Here is a 15,588-nt window from a genome sequence, read left to right as displayed (position 1 = left end):
AGTTAATGGGACTGTCTGTTTTTTGTTTCATTCAGTAGAAATTGAAAGGCAACTTACTATATCACACAAAATAAGTTTTAAAGCAAGCTTACAACAGGCTTGACAAATCATTACTGAGGGCGAGTGCAGATGAAGCAAGAATACCTCCTGGGCAGGATCATTCTCAGGCAGACTCTGGCGTTTGATATGATTCCACAGGAGCCGTCAGCTCATTGACACCTCAACCAAGTGGTCATTCTTTGTTTGTGAGCCCAAATAGTGAGTGTTGGAGAGCACAACTGAACCCGATCTTGCCTTCACCTAACGTCCACACATGCACACGATTACTTGGAGCAGGAATCCAGCTTGTGGTTAGCAAGCTGCCAGCATAAAATGCACGCCTGGTTAAGCAGCTTGCCAATATGGAGGTTGGAAATTGGTCGGGGCGGCTGAATGCCGGCCGGACCTTAAAGGGTATTAGCACCAGGAATAAAAAGTAACAGGACTTTGGAGCAGCAGGCAATGTGTGTGTAGAATCAACAATAGCAAATACATTAAGCCTTTGAGGTACAAAACTCACAAGTGACTCACACAAAAAAATGTCTTCCAAAGCTCCATCCTGTTTTTCCTGATTGCAGCTGAGGATACCTCTTAATTACTGTTGGAAATGTCCGCCTCCTGACTTATATCACCCCGTAGGTGGTGGGCAGGCAGGAACTGGCAGTAGTTAAACAGGCAGAGGCAAGAATTGTGTCGGGGGTCCTGACTGCTTTAGCTGCCCTCTGTTTTTCCGGGAGCTCTGGCTACTGGGCTGGAGGTCCTCCACCCCATGGATTTTATTCCCACTACCAACCGACCTATTTTTAAATAGGGCAGTAGAAAGATGAGAATCACCCCATGGACTGCGGACGGTGCGGACTTGAGGGGCTGAATGGTCTTTTCTCACTCCAGACTTTATTACAAAGAAGCAAATAGCTTTCCTAATTCTCGCATTCAAACATTAAATAGTCTGTTGAGCATTGCTGTTACTAACATCGTTCAGCTTTCCAAAGTTACAATAAGATAAGTATGTTCTGGCAGCAGCAAGACTGGGAAAGTGCAGCTCTAGGACAAGAGGAGACTCCTTGCAGTGTGAAGGGCAAGTTAATTGGTGAACTGCTGCCACTGCTTGTTTTATTATGTTGACACTCAGATAAAATCAAAAGGCTTGAGCTTGTGATTTTGATCTTCAGTTTCATTTTGGCTTTTGTTTTATAATTAAAGAAAGACTTGCATTTGTATAGCACCTTTCACGACCACCGGACGTCTCAAAGCCAGTGAAGTACTTTTGAGGGCAGTCCCTGTTTTACTGTGGGAAACGTGGCAGCTAGTTTGCACACAGCAAGCTCCCACAAACAGCAATGTGAAAATGACCTGATAAATTTTTTAATGTTATGTTGATTGAGGGATAAATTATCTGGAAGGAGGAGAGCATGCCAAGGGATTTCAGAGATGCCATAATTGTGACCATCTTCAAGATAGGTGACAAGTCCGATTGCAGTAATTACAGAGGAGTTACCCTGCTGTCTGCCACAGGGAAAATTATCGCAAGAATCCTCCTCGGTCGTCTCCTCCCAGTGGCTGAAGAGCTCCTCCCAGAGTCGCAAAGCGGATTTCGCCCACTAAGAGGCACAACGGACATGATTTTCACCGCGCAGCAAATCCAAGAAAAATATAGGGAACAGTACCAACTTCTGTACATGGCCTTAAGTGTCCTTCTCAAATTCAACTGTCCTCAAAAATTTGTCACCATCCTCAGCCTGCTTCATGATGACATGCAATTCGTGATCCTGAACAATGGATCTACCACAGACCCAATACAAGTGCAGACCGGGGTCAAGCAGGGCTGTGTCATCGCACCAATGCTCTTCTCAATCTTCCTCGCTGCAATGCTTCATCTCACTTTTAATAAGCTCCCCGCTGGAGTGGAACTAATCGACAGGACGAACTGGAAATTGTTCAACCTCTGTCACCTCCAGTCCAGAAACCAAAATTGTTCCAACCTCTGTCATTGAATTACAGTATGCAGACAACACTTGCGTTTGTGCACACTCGGAGGTCGAACTCCAAACCATCGTTGACACCTTCACTGAAGCGTATGAGAGACTGGGCCTTGCATTAAACATCCGTAAGACAAAGGTCCTCTACCAGTCTGCCCCCGCCACACAGTACTGCCTCCCGGTTATCAAGATCCATGACAAGGCCTTGGATAACGTGCACCATTGTCCGTATTCCTGATACAAGATTCTCAAAGTAAGCACTCTACTCCGAGCTTCACTGCGGCAAGCGAGCCCCAGGAGGGCAGAGAAGACACTTCCAGGACACCCTTAAAGCCTCCATAAAAAAAATCTAATATCCCCATCGATTCTTGGGAATCCCTGGCCCAAGATCGCTCAAAGTGGAGGAGAAGCCTTCAAGAAGGCGCCGAACACATCAAGATTCTTCGTCGGGAGCACGCGGAAGCCAAATACAAACAGCAGAAGGAGCATACGACAACCCAAGCACCCCACCCATCCGTCCCTTCAACCACCACCTGCCCCACCTGTGACAGAGTCTGTAGATCCCACATCGGAATCATCAGTCAGCTTGGAACTCATATTAGTGTGGAAGCAAGTTATCCTCCACTCTGGAGGACTGCCTAAGAAGAAGAAGATATTGGCCTAGACACTGGGGATAACTCCCATGCTCTTCTTCGAAATAGCGCCATGGGATCTTTTACATCCACCTGAGAGAGCTGGCAAGGCCTCGGTTCAACATTTCATCCGAAGGATGGCACCTCCGACAGTGTAGCACTTCCTCCGCATTGCACTGGGAGTGTCAGCCTAGATTTATGTGCTCAAGTTCCTGGAGTGGGACTTGACTCCACAACCTTCTGACTCAGAGGCGAGTGTGCTACCCACTGAGACACAGCTGACACACAATGCGATTGGTGATTCTGTAGGTATTGTCTAATGAAAATTAAACTGTTTGGAAGCTTTATTTAAGTAATATAAGACCAGGTGATCAGGTTAATGGATTCCATTCCAATCTTCACCAGCCATAATGTTACTTCTCTGCCCATTGCTTTTGTCAGTTCCTTGCTGACTGCAGTCTTGCCCATCCGCTGCTAAGAGATTAACCCTTGGTGGGTCACTGACACACGTTCCTGCTGAATGTATGAATACCTTGAAGGAGAGTCATTGCAATTCAACTGAAGAAACTAATCTCATTTTACAGTGCTCCCTAGTACTGCAACTCACGGCTTGGATGGTTGATAATAAAAATGCAGAGCAATAATGAAAATGAATATGGGGAGATAGAGTGGCACTAATCTGGCCTGGATTGCTGAAACAGCATTTGCCTTTGATCGGTCTCGCTCAGAAAAATAATGGTTTAAGTTTTTGTCTGCAATGGAATGAAGAATGGACAGTTCTATAACAGATGAACAATCCACTCCGACAGATTAACTAACGCCCAGTGAAGATGAAAATTTATCCCAGGAATTCATTGCCTGAGGTTGTCAGCCATGGGTCAGTGCTAGAACTCTCTCCTCTGACTCCAGAGATTTGAGCACAAAAATCTAGGTTGACACTCCATGAGACGTTACCCAAGGCCCTGTCTGCTCCCTCAGGTGGATGTAAATGATCCCATGGCACTATTTTGAAGAAGAGCAGAAGTGTTCTCCCCGGTGACCTGGACAATATTTATCCCTCAACCAACATCACTAAAAATAAACAGGTCATCTGGTCATTATCACAATGCTATTTGTGGGACTTTGCTGTGCGCAAATTGGTTGCTGCGTTTCCTCCATTGCAATAGTGACTACGCTTCAAATTCAAAAATGGTTAATTGGCTGTAAAGCACTTTGGGAGATCCTGAGGTCATGAAAGGCACTATATAAATGCCAGTCTTTCCATTTCTTTCTTTAATCGTTCAGTCATTTTCTTCCTTGGCTTTTCCCATTAAATACCACAAACACTGAAGGGCCAGTGTTGTCAGACAAGGGACAGGCAGTGGGCCTTTAATTATGATTTGCCCCCTGATTTATCACTCTTCCTTCAGTGCAAAATACAACAGTGGTGCCAGGCATCAGAAGCCAGCTGAGAACACAGTAAACTCAAACTTTGAATTAGTGTTTTTAAGGAGAGACAGGAGTCCTTGAAGGAGGCAAATAATATTTTTTTTAAATCGGGGATTCTCATCAGTTTGTGGGTTAAAATGTTTGAGCTATTGAACAATTGCAGCATTAGCTGTAATTTTATAACTTTTGAGCACAGTCAATCCTAAATATCAGTGGGGGAACAAGCAAGCTGTAAAAGGAATTGAAATAAAACCAGAAATGAGATGGAAATAAAAGAGCTAAGATGAAATTGCGTTTCTATAGTGTGAGAGTTTGAAAATGAAAAGACTGACAGCCAGCTGCACGTGGGCAGTTGCAGCTAATAAATTTTCTTTGATTTATTTATGTTTGTTTTTTGTTTGAGGAGCATTGTACCAATGAAGAACGGCTCCCTGGATTTGTGGTATGGATGATTCTGATTAGGGAAGCTCTAATGTGGGTTTTAGGGATTATTGGGGTTGGTGGATGTGCGGTATACTCTTTGGCCATGGGACAGGAACTGTACTTCCCACTCACAACCTCATAGGATGCACTCTTAAAGTGGATTTTTTTTATGCTCCTCCGAGATTAATCCCAGTGATGAAGGAATTCTCTATTATAACTGCGTGGATAATAGGCAGTACCCCAGTAACTATCACAGCTCTGGACTGCCTTCAGTTCTGGAGAGTTAACACTTTCTATACGGCTTGGGATGATTAAACAAAAGCAAACTATGTGACTCTTTGAAGGTGAATGATAAAGCAACGATGGGCCCATCACTTATTGAATCATGTGGAAAAACAGGCAACTGCTCGTCAACTTCAATTGAAGAAAATAATTTCTTAACGGAAAGATACTTTCAAGCCACACCCTACCAGATGTGGAACCGAACCCAGCACAAGTAAGATGAGAAGCTACCAGCTTGCCATCTGTTGAGGGAATTGGGGGGGGGAGATGGTGAAGAACCCTCCTGTACACTAGCTCGCAGTTCTACAGAGAACAAAATAAAGCAGAGAATAATGTGATCATGTTCAACTATGAATGTGACACTTGGCTAACTGGGGAGGGAGCACTGAGGTATTTAAAATAACAGCAATTACATTTATAATGCAGCGAAGTGCATTTACTGTCGAAAAATGTCCCGAGCTGCTCACAAAGGCCTCATCAAAAAATTAGCCGTGTCAAAGAAGTTATTAAGAGGTGATGACAAAAGCTTGGTCACAGAGACGTATTGTAAAGATTGTCTTAAAGGAGGAGAAGGAGATGAGAGGCAAAGTGGCTAAGAGTGAGAATTTTAAATTGTGGCACCTAAGTGGCTTACGGCACGGGGGCTATAGGGATGCACAAGAGACCAGTGGCAGGGGAGCTGAGAGTTCAGGGGAATTGTAGGGCTGGAGGAGGTATAGAAATGGTGAACGACAAGGCCATGAAGGGTTTTAAACACAGATAAAAAAAATAGTTTGAAGTGTTGGGGGACCAGGAGCCAATGTAGGTCAATGAGAACAGGGGTGTGGCTGAGTGGGACACAGGGTGGGATAGAATATGGACAGCCAAGTTTTGGATAAGCTGCCATTTACAGAGGGTGAAGGATGGGAGTCCAGCAAGGAGAGCATTGGCATATTCAAGTCTGGAGGTGACAGAGGCATCTCTGAAGTTTCCAACAGCACATGGGCTGCGATTGGAGTAGCAGTGGGTAATGTTATGTGGTGGAAGTAGAAGGTCTTTGTGATGGAGGAGATATGGGGTCATATGAGAATATGCCTTCAGCTGTTTGGGTCCTAAGCTTTGGAACTCCCTCCCCAAACCTCTCCGCATCTCTACCTCTCATTCCTCCTTTAAGACGCTCCTTAAAACCTACCTCATTGACCAAGCTTTTGGTCATCTGCCGTAATTTATTTTTATGTGGCTCATGTCAAATTTATCTGTTTTGTCTTATAACACTGCTGTGAAGCGCCTTGGGATGTTTTACTGCGTTAAAGGCGCTACATAAATAAAAGTTGTTGTTGTGCAATATGCACTGTATATTTATGTCAATAGACTTTTTAATAAAAAAATACATTTATAGCAAAATCAACAGGATCAACTTAAATAACGTTCCAAATCATACTGTTCATCAGCTATTTTCCTATTGGCGCAATAGTCAAAATGGCCGGTGAAGCAACCCCCTTCCTAATTAGATATGTCAGTGACTGCTGTCTCAATGTTCATGTTCCCCAAGTTTAACTTTATAACAGGATGACACAACAGCGCCACATTTACACAGTATTGGAGAATTGGGTATAGTACTAGGCATTAATAGTATCATGGCATACCAACATGTCTATACTCAATGTTATCCCAACATTTATTATTTTTTAAATTATACTCCTTGCACAATCCCTCATCTGAGTAGATGGTTTTATGTGTTCTCTGCAGCATTGCTTTTTGAGTTATTTAGTGCTGAGCCATTTTATTGGCTTCCAACTATGAGGTTACTGTCTGGAGTCATTTATTTTCTAGTTCCTCACTCGAACTTACTTTTTTTCAGCCAATCCTAATTTAAATTTCGCATTTTTTGAGAAGCGCAGACACTGTTATGGATTTCTTTAGGCTCTCAGTTATTGTTTGTGTATCTTTTCAAACCATCCACATAGAATAACTGATTAATGATGATTTAATCCAGGATTTTTCTTCCTCTGAGAAACAGTCAACTTTAATACTATGTCATTGTGTGCAGAATAACTAGAGGGAAGGATGGACTGTGTAGAGAGTGAATCCACTTTGAAGATTTCTGTCTTAATATTGATCTCTTTTGTCTCAGTACATAAATGTTTGTAATACTATTCTGTGTTGCTATTATTTGCCTTGATTATAATTTATTCCTATAGTAGCATACCCACCAGAGGAATTTTGAGGTAATTTGAATCATGAATGTGAGCCTCATTATCGAATCAACTGTTAGACTTTGTTTTTCTTTAGTTTTAGTTGCAAAATGATTGATTTTTCTCTAAGAAGCTGATTTTCCTAACTCGCACCAAGTTCCGTTTACCCATCACCCTTGTGCTCGCTGACCTACATTGGCTCCCGGTTAAGCAATGCCTCAATTTTCAAAATTCTCAGCTTTGTTTTCAAATCCCTCCATGGCCTCGCCCTCCCTATCTCTGTTATCTGCTCCAGCTCCACAACCCCACAAGATATCTGCGCCCCTTTAATTATGCCCTCTTGAGCATCCCTGATTATAATCGCTCAACTATTGTTGGCCGTGCCTTCAGCTACCTAGGCCCTAAGCTCTGGAATGCCCTCCCTAAATCTCTCCACCTCTCTATCTCTCTTTCCTTCTTTAAGACGCTCCTTAAAACCTCCCTCTTTGACCAAGCTTTTGGTGATAAGAACATAGACCATAAGAAATAGGAACAGGAGTAGGCCATACGGCCCCTCGAGCCTGCTCTGCCATTCAATAAGATCATGGCTGATCTGATCATGGACTCAGCTCCACTTCCCTGCCCGCTCCACATAACCCCTTATCCCCTTATTGTTTAAGAAACTGTCAATTTCTGTCTTAAATTTATTCAATGTCCCAGCTTCCACAGCTTTCTGAGGCAGTGAATTCCACAGATTTACAACCCTCTGAGAGAAGAAATTTCTCCTCATCTCTGTTTTAAATGGGTGGCCCCTTATTCTAAGATCATGCCCTCTAGTTCTAGTCTCCCCCATCAGTGGAAACAGCCTCTCTGCATCCACCTTGTCAAGCCCCCTCATAATCTTATACATTTCGATAAGATCACCTCTCATTCTTCTGAACTCCAATGAGTAGAGGCCCAACCTACTCAATCTTTCCTCATAAGTCAACCCCCTCATCCCCAGAATCAACCTAGTGAACCTTCTCTGAACTGCCTCCTAATTCCTCCTTGTGTGCCTTGGTATCAGATTTTTTTGTCTCATAATACTCCTGTGAACTGACTTGGGACGTTTTACTATGTGAAAGATGCTATATAAATACAAGTTGTTGTTGTTCAGTCAGTCTGATTTCTTACTCTGTCTGTCATCCATGTAAATAAAGTCTCCCACTATCCAAGATGGTGGAAACCAATGTGCGATTTGTTACTGTTGGTTACAATTGGGATCATCCATGTGTACCTTAATTGAGAGGCTCGTCTGCGCATTGGATATCAAACCTGCAGTAAGCACTTCTTTAAATCTTTAAGCTATTTTTAATTTTCCCAGAAATACATCTACAAAAACAGTTACACTTGTTTTGCCTCAACATGATTGTGATCAAAATTCCTTTCCTGTCTCTCTGGACACTCTTGAATGCTATAAACATATCTGTTGCACTGTTCCCGTCTCGCTATTATAAACATCTGCTTGAATGGACTTTTTCACTCTGTTGATTCCATTGGTATAGTCACATTATAATTCTCTGCAGTGCCTCCACTTCTAACTGTTTAGGTTTCACCTCAAGTTTCTTGATCCCCTATAAAGCCTGTTGTTGTTCTATGTGTTGCCCCATTTTCTGTCCCCTGCATGTTCTTTGCCTCTTAATTACCGTGCTGTTCTTGTGGTGTTCTTTTTTATTTTCTATTTGCAGTCACTCCTGTAATGGAGGTTGTGCCAAAGGTTCATGACAGTCATCTTCATTAGATAAACAGGAACTAGGTAATGGATCCCTGAGAGTGATTATAAGGCTGAAACCTAATTGAGGGCTTCACATGACGTTGTAAACCATGACAGTAAAGCTTCCATCACCTGAACCTCAAGAATATATTACACCCTTGAAATCACTCCCCTGTATCTGCTGGGTTGGTATCGTTTGTAATTTTGTCAAGTATTTTCATTTTTGGTATGCATGCTGGTGGTGAGGGGATTACTGAACTGTAGGGCCATGTTTGTTTTAGTGCTCCCAATGATTATTATCATTGGGCTCAGCATTCATTGTTTTAGATCTTGATTGTTCTTCCTGCTGCTGTTTTCTGGCATCTACTGTTATTTCGGTTTACTGTAATCCATTGAGAACATGGCGACTTGGGGAGGAGGTGAGTTGTGCTACTCTTCCTCCATCATGCAACACCAATTTGAGCCCACTGGTGGTCAGAAGCGATATTTACATCAGGGTTTCCTTTGTTCAGTTTATTTGCATACTCACTGGAGTAGTCATTAGCATAAATCCCATGTCAAATGGTTGTAAGCTGCTGCAGCGCACAACAACTGGGATACTGCCTTAAAAAGAGTTTGGACTCGGGGACAACCAGGTAAGGAAGGAACAGTGTTTGGTTCATTAACTTGATTCTCAGATCAATTCACTATATTATCTTCATCCATCATTTTATCGTACTTTTCAAGAATGTTTACAGCAGGACCCTCTGGAGCAAGCAGCCGAATAAGGCTGCCGGGCTTGGCACCCAGGCACAGAACACAGCGTTTTACTGACTTGGGACCCCCCCAAACCCTCCTCGGGGAAATTGAATTAAGGAGGCACAGACACTTGGGTAAGCCTCATGCTACCTGAGAGGTAGCATTGGTACTGAGTGCCAACTCTCTCAGCACTGCAGAGCAATGCCACAAGAGGTTCGACATGCCGCACAGAAGGAGTCCATTCGGTCCATCGAGTCTGAACCGGCTCTTCAAATACACTCCGCCGCTCTTTCCCCAAATCCTTCAAGTGTTTATAAAATTTCCTTTTGAAGGCTACTATTGAATCTGTATCCACCACCCTATCAGGCAGTGCATCCCAAAATCCCAACCATTTGCGTAAAAAATCTTTTCCTCATGTCGCCTCTGGTTCTTTTGCCAATCACCTTAAATCTGTGACCTCTGGTTATTGACCCATCAGCCATTGTTTATCTCTACTTACTCTATCTAAACACCAGCTGCCACGCAGCATAGGGCTGGCACGTCCAGCAACAGTAATGGCCAAGTGCGGCCTTAAACCTGGTTGCTCCCCGCTACAGGCAGGCTATAATGCTGTAATGCAGTGCAGTAGCACAGCAGGCCATTCTCTTCGCAAGGACCTCATGCAACATCACCTCTACTCAGCAGTTGGTTGGGTGCTGGGCTGCTCCATCATTTGCCTGCAGCACTGTGTCCGCATCCTGGGTTTCCTTTCCCTTCATTTTTGCTTGTCATTTCTTGGTGCCTTCCACCTTCATTAACATTGCTGATGGATTGAGAGGCCTTCTGTGTCTTTCCAAAGGCTTTTAGAATGTTTGTCCACATTCCCCTTCAATTGTTTCTTTTACTTTTAAATTGAATTTATATAAAAATATTCGGCTCCCATCACTAGGGGGCTCCCTGCACTGTTCCAAATCTGTACTTCAAGCTATGCAACTGAGCTAACCACGGGAAAATTGAATGCAAGTGACACATTTCCTTTTGAGCCTGTCAATTACCATTCCAGCCTAAATTAAGTATCAGAAAATCTAGGCAAATAATCGTTTCTGTATTTGTAAAAGTAAAATACAGTAAAATAAAAAATGAAATAAAAAGCTGGCGTTAATTTAACACATGAAGGCAAACATCTACAAGTCATTGAAGTGTTTAAAGGACATTTGTTCTTGCTCATCAATGAATTATTGCATTTTTAGCTTCATCTCTTTTCCGACCATTTTTGTTGCCTGTATTTTTATTACGACATCAACGTCACAGTTTTTCAATAAAGAAAGGAAATTGCTTTACCTACAATCTCCTGACCATTCAGTGGCAAAATTATAGTCTAGCAATGGCCATTGGCAATACCAGTGTGTAAAACTCAATGTGATTGTGTCTTTCCATTGGGTTCATGAATTAACATCAGAAAAATGGGCACAATCTGTTCCTCTTAAAAGGAATTAAGAAGCTTTGAGTTTTTTTGTTTAAAAAAACATACATTTTGGAACTATTTCAGGCAGGAAAATGGATTTTTGTACAAAGGCACAAGTTGGAAGCTGTTTTACCCACGTTAAAGCCTGAACACGCAAATAACGAATATTGCAAATATTATGGTGATATTTTTATCATTATTCATTGATCATTTTTTTTATGTATTTTGTCAGTGCTCGGGAATGGAACATGTTCTGGACCAATATTAGAACTAACTTAGGTTACACATTGAGTAAAGCTCCTTTATACTGTCCCCAACAGTAGCCTCAGGACAGCTCCCAGACTGCACCAGTCGGAGATTCACATCTCTCGCACCAGTATCGCTGACTGAGGTTGCCAATCAATCTTAAATTGTGGGCAATTCTGTGTTGTGGAACTTGGCACAGAGTAAACTCATTACTTAGAATCCATCTAGTAATCAGTTATAGGAGACTTTCATCCAAGAACATCACACACACACACACACACATAGTAATGCAACTGCTGATGTAAATACAATAAAGGATCATGTGACAAGGTCACATGACAAGTTCTTTTAGTGCCATCTTGTGTATGTGTGCATTTGTGATGTTGTAAAGAATATATCACAGAAGGGTTCATGGAAGGGGAGGTGGGAGAGCTCACAGAGATAGAGGGGGGCTCATGGAGGGGGAGGTGGGAGAGTTCACGGAGGTAGAGGAGGGCTCATGGAGGGAGAGGTGGGAGAGTTCACGGAGATAGAGGGGGGCTCATGGAGAGGGAGTTGGGAAGCCAGGAGCAACAGCAACCCACACTATTCTTGAGGAGCCCAGAGGAAAACTCCTGTTCCTTCTAACTCTAGGAAAGTTATTTTTCACTTGCCTTTTGGGGCCTCTTCCTCTTCAGTCCCCAGTGCAACTGGGCGGAGTGCGTACAGCGCATGCTCTGCCCAGTTGTCCCTCAAAATTGCAACATAGAACTCCACTTTGCATACAGTAATGCCTGATTCAGGTGGGCAGAAGGCCCCAGTGTCTATGACGACGGTGTGGGAATGGAGCATTAAGTTAACCAAAGCGATTGTGACTCCAGTAAAATTGGCCCTCGTGTTGATCACTCTTTTATATGAAGAAAACACTTTCACCATCAATCCTAAATTCGACTCTCATTAGTGTGAGCCTGTACTCCTCCTTGTCCTGCTTAATCTGTCAGAGCATTTTGAAATTTACCTTTCCTAAATTATTTGAAATCTTAAATCTGCTGAAGCCACTGTGACAAAAATAAAGTATTATTGTCTATTTTTGGCTTGGTGGTTGCCCTCTAAAGCCAGTCATAATAAATAAGAAAGCTGATTTTCTTTTGTAGTTCCCCCAGCTCCTATGTCTTGATTTTATATAATCAGAAAAAGTATACATTTTCAGCTAGTGCAGAGGCCACCAGTCATGATATTATGCTGCAGGTTTCATGATGCAAGTGAAAATCCTGTCAGGAGGCCACCCAACATATTAAAATGGCCCCATCACAGGAAATTGGGGCATTAGGCGCCAGAGACATGGGGAAGGCTGAACCCCACTCTGCTGAAGTTGGACCACCAAAGGGGCCAAGGGGGAAATTATCCCCAAGGAGTTTGAAATCCAGCTACAGTTAAATTCCATGTCGCCATGGTAAATCAATACATAATGTTGAAATGGTTATTTAGTTATAGGCTTGAGATAGAGGAACCGAGCCACATAATTGAAACATGAACGATGCAGTAAGATTGGTTCAGTTATGTGTATGACTGATCCCTTTGTGGATTGAATTGTTAGTGAGGTGGAAAGGCATCGGGAGGGAATTCCAGAGCTTAGGATCCTGAAGGCTGAAGGCGCAGCCACCGATAGTGGGGCAAAATAAGTGGGGGATTACAAGAGGCCATTTTGAGCAATGCAGAGTTCTTGTAGGGTTGTAGGGGTTGAGAAGGTTAGAGGCATGTATAGACGAGGCCAGGGGGGGGATTTGAACATGGAGAATTTTAAAATAGAAGCATCGGTGGACCAAAAGTCAATATACATCGGTGTGCACATGGGTGATAAGTGAACGGGACTTGGTGTGGGTTAGGATATGGACAGCAGAGTTTTAAATGAGCTCAAATTTATGGAGAGTGGAAGATGGTTGGCCAGCCAGGAGAGTATTGGATAAATGGAGTCTGGAGGTAACAAAAACATTGATAAGGCAGGAGCAGAGATAAGCGTAGGTGGGAATAGGCAGTCTTTGTGATCGAAGGGATATGGAGTCGGCAGCTCAACCCGGGGTCAAATAGGACCTGGTTTGCAAACAGTCTGGTTCAGCCTGAGACAATGGCCAAAAAAGAGGATGGAATCAGTGGAGAGGGGACAAAATTTGTAGCGGGGACCAAAGACAATGGCCCGGATTTTGCTCTCAGCAGCGAAGGAACAGCTTTCACCATTCACCTCGTGTACAGTTGCCCAGAAACCTTTCATGGGCTTGTCAGCAGCAAGTTCCACTAATCCGGCATCTGTTTCAGCATGGCGCCCTCTACAGGGCATCTGTGGTGACTGAACAAGAAAAGCAACAGCGAGGTTCTTCAACCAATAAGACTGAAGCCTCTTCACTTAGACATGCAGAATCAAAACTAGGAAGTAACAAACAGAAAATTTTAATTGTGACATACAGATGGGATTAAGGGAGAAACGTAAATTGACAGACAGTAAAACAAAAAAAGAACTATTTAATTTATTTAAAAAATCTCCAACATTAATTTTATTCCGAAGGTATGAGACTCCACACTTGTAAAATTAATTTTTCGGGGCCAGACAGGTTGTTCAGCCATAATTATCATTTATTATGCTGTTAAAAACTCAAACTCCGAGATGCAACAGCCCTAACCTTTTCAGCCTATTTTGGTGCAGAAATAGCGGGCAAGTACAGCAAGTTCACGCCATTGCAGTAATTTGAATGCCGAGTCTATTGGTGAGGACTGCAACCGTGCACCCTGCGGAGGAGCAGGATATCTCTGATAGCAACTTCTGGATTTCCGTGTTTAACTGCGTAGGTGCGGACGCTAGATAACCCTGTAATAACAGCGAGTGCTGATCGCTTCTCGGCCTTTTGGCTAAGATCATGCGTAACTGACCTGACAGGGGAGTAACCACCATAACCCCAAGGTGGTTCTCCCTGGATCAGGAAGGTATATGCTTGCTTTTTTGGAAATAGGAGGTGGGTGGGGTGGCTTGACCCATCCACCTCCACGGAGGTGTGTGGGGGACCTGACCCATCCACCTCCATGGCACGAACCTGGTATTGCAGTACTTCCAGGAACGGTGCAGTGGCTCTAGGCCTTTTGGCTAAGAGCATTGGCGCAGAGTGATCCTTGAATGGGCCCAAGGTGACCTCTGGCGTTTGTGATTTGACAAAGAATTGGAACGATTGGCTACGAATTTCAAAAAAAAAAACAGCGAGTGCTGATATCCTCGCCATTATTATTACAGCAAAATCCGGGCCAATGGCTTTGGTTTCCCAATGTTTATTTGAAGGAAATTGTAGCTCATCCAGGGCTGGATGTTGGACATAAGAACATAAGAATTAGGAACAGGAGTAGGCCATATGGTCCTTCGAGCCTGCTCCACCATTCAATAAGATGATGACTGATCTTGACTCAACTGTACTTTCCCGCCCGATCCCATATCCATTGATTCCCCTAGAGTTCAAAAGCTATCTTTTTAAAAAAATTATTCACTCACAGGATGTGGACGTCGCTGGCAAGGCCAGCTTTTATTACCCATCCCTAATTGCCCTTGAGAAGGTGATGGTGAGCCGCCTTCTTAAACCGCTGCAATCTGAGTGGTGAAGGTGCTCCCACAGTGCTGTTAGGGAGGGAGTTCCAGGATTTTGACCCAGCAACGATGAAGGAATAGCAATATATTTCCAAGTCAGGATGATTTGTAACTTGGAGGGGAACGTGGAGATGATGGTGTTCTCATGCGCCTGCTGCCTTTGTCCTTCGAGGTGGTACAGTTCACGAGTTTGGCAGGTGTTGTCGAAGAAGCCTTGGTGAGTTGCTGCAGTGCATCATGTAGATGGTACACACTGCAGCCACAGTGCGCCGGTGATAGAGGAGTGAATGTTTAAGATGATGGATGGGGTGCAGATCAAGCTGGCTGCTTTGTCCTGGATGGTGTCGAGCTGTAGTTTTTTCTTAAACTCTGTGGCCTGTGTTCTCTCAAGTCCTAACCACCCATTAACCTTTCCCACTAGCCCATCCTTACCAACCTCCATTTGGCTCCCTGTGCCCCAACCAATCAAATTCAAGATCCTCACCGTGTCTTTAAGTAGCCGGTGGTCCCTATACACTAGATTTCAGCAATACTCTCCAATTGCACTCTCAATGTGGAACAGCAAGTGTTCCATGTCCATCAGAGGCAAATGAATTGGGCACTATTCACCGGCTGTGCACCTCTACCTCAAAAATGGTCAGTGTCAGTGTTTCATTGTACTCTGGGGGGTGTGAGCGATCAGTGTGTATCTCACTCTGGGGGATGTGAGCGGTCAGTGTCAATGTATATCTCACTCTGGGGTGTGAATGGACAGTGTCAGTGTGTATCTCACTCTGGGGGGTGTGAGCGGTCGGTGTGTATCTCACTCTGGGGGGTGTGAGCGATCAGTGTCAATGTATATCTCACTCTGGGGTGTGAGTGCTCAGTGTG

General features: G+C 43.6%; 1 pseudogene; it reads left to right on the top strand.

Moving 5' to 3' along the window:
- The first annotated feature begins 13,977 nt into the window (after positions 1–13,977).
- On the top strand, positions 13,978–14,216 carry LOC139229456 (U2 spliceosomal RNA; annotated as a pseudogene).
- The last annotated feature ends 1,372 nt before the right edge of the window (positions 14,217–15,588 follow it).

The sequence above is a fragment of the Pristiophorus japonicus genome, chromosome 18, assembly GCF_044704955.1.
Source record: "Pristiophorus japonicus isolate sPriJap1 chromosome 18, sPriJap1.hap1, whole genome shotgun sequence".
In the NCBI taxonomy this organism is placed as follows: domain Eukaryota; kingdom Metazoa; phylum Chordata; class Chondrichthyes; family Pristiophoridae; genus Pristiophorus; species Pristiophorus japonicus.
Note: the sequence above shows the minus strand (reverse complement) of the source record. Positions and strands in the feature narration are given on the sequence as shown.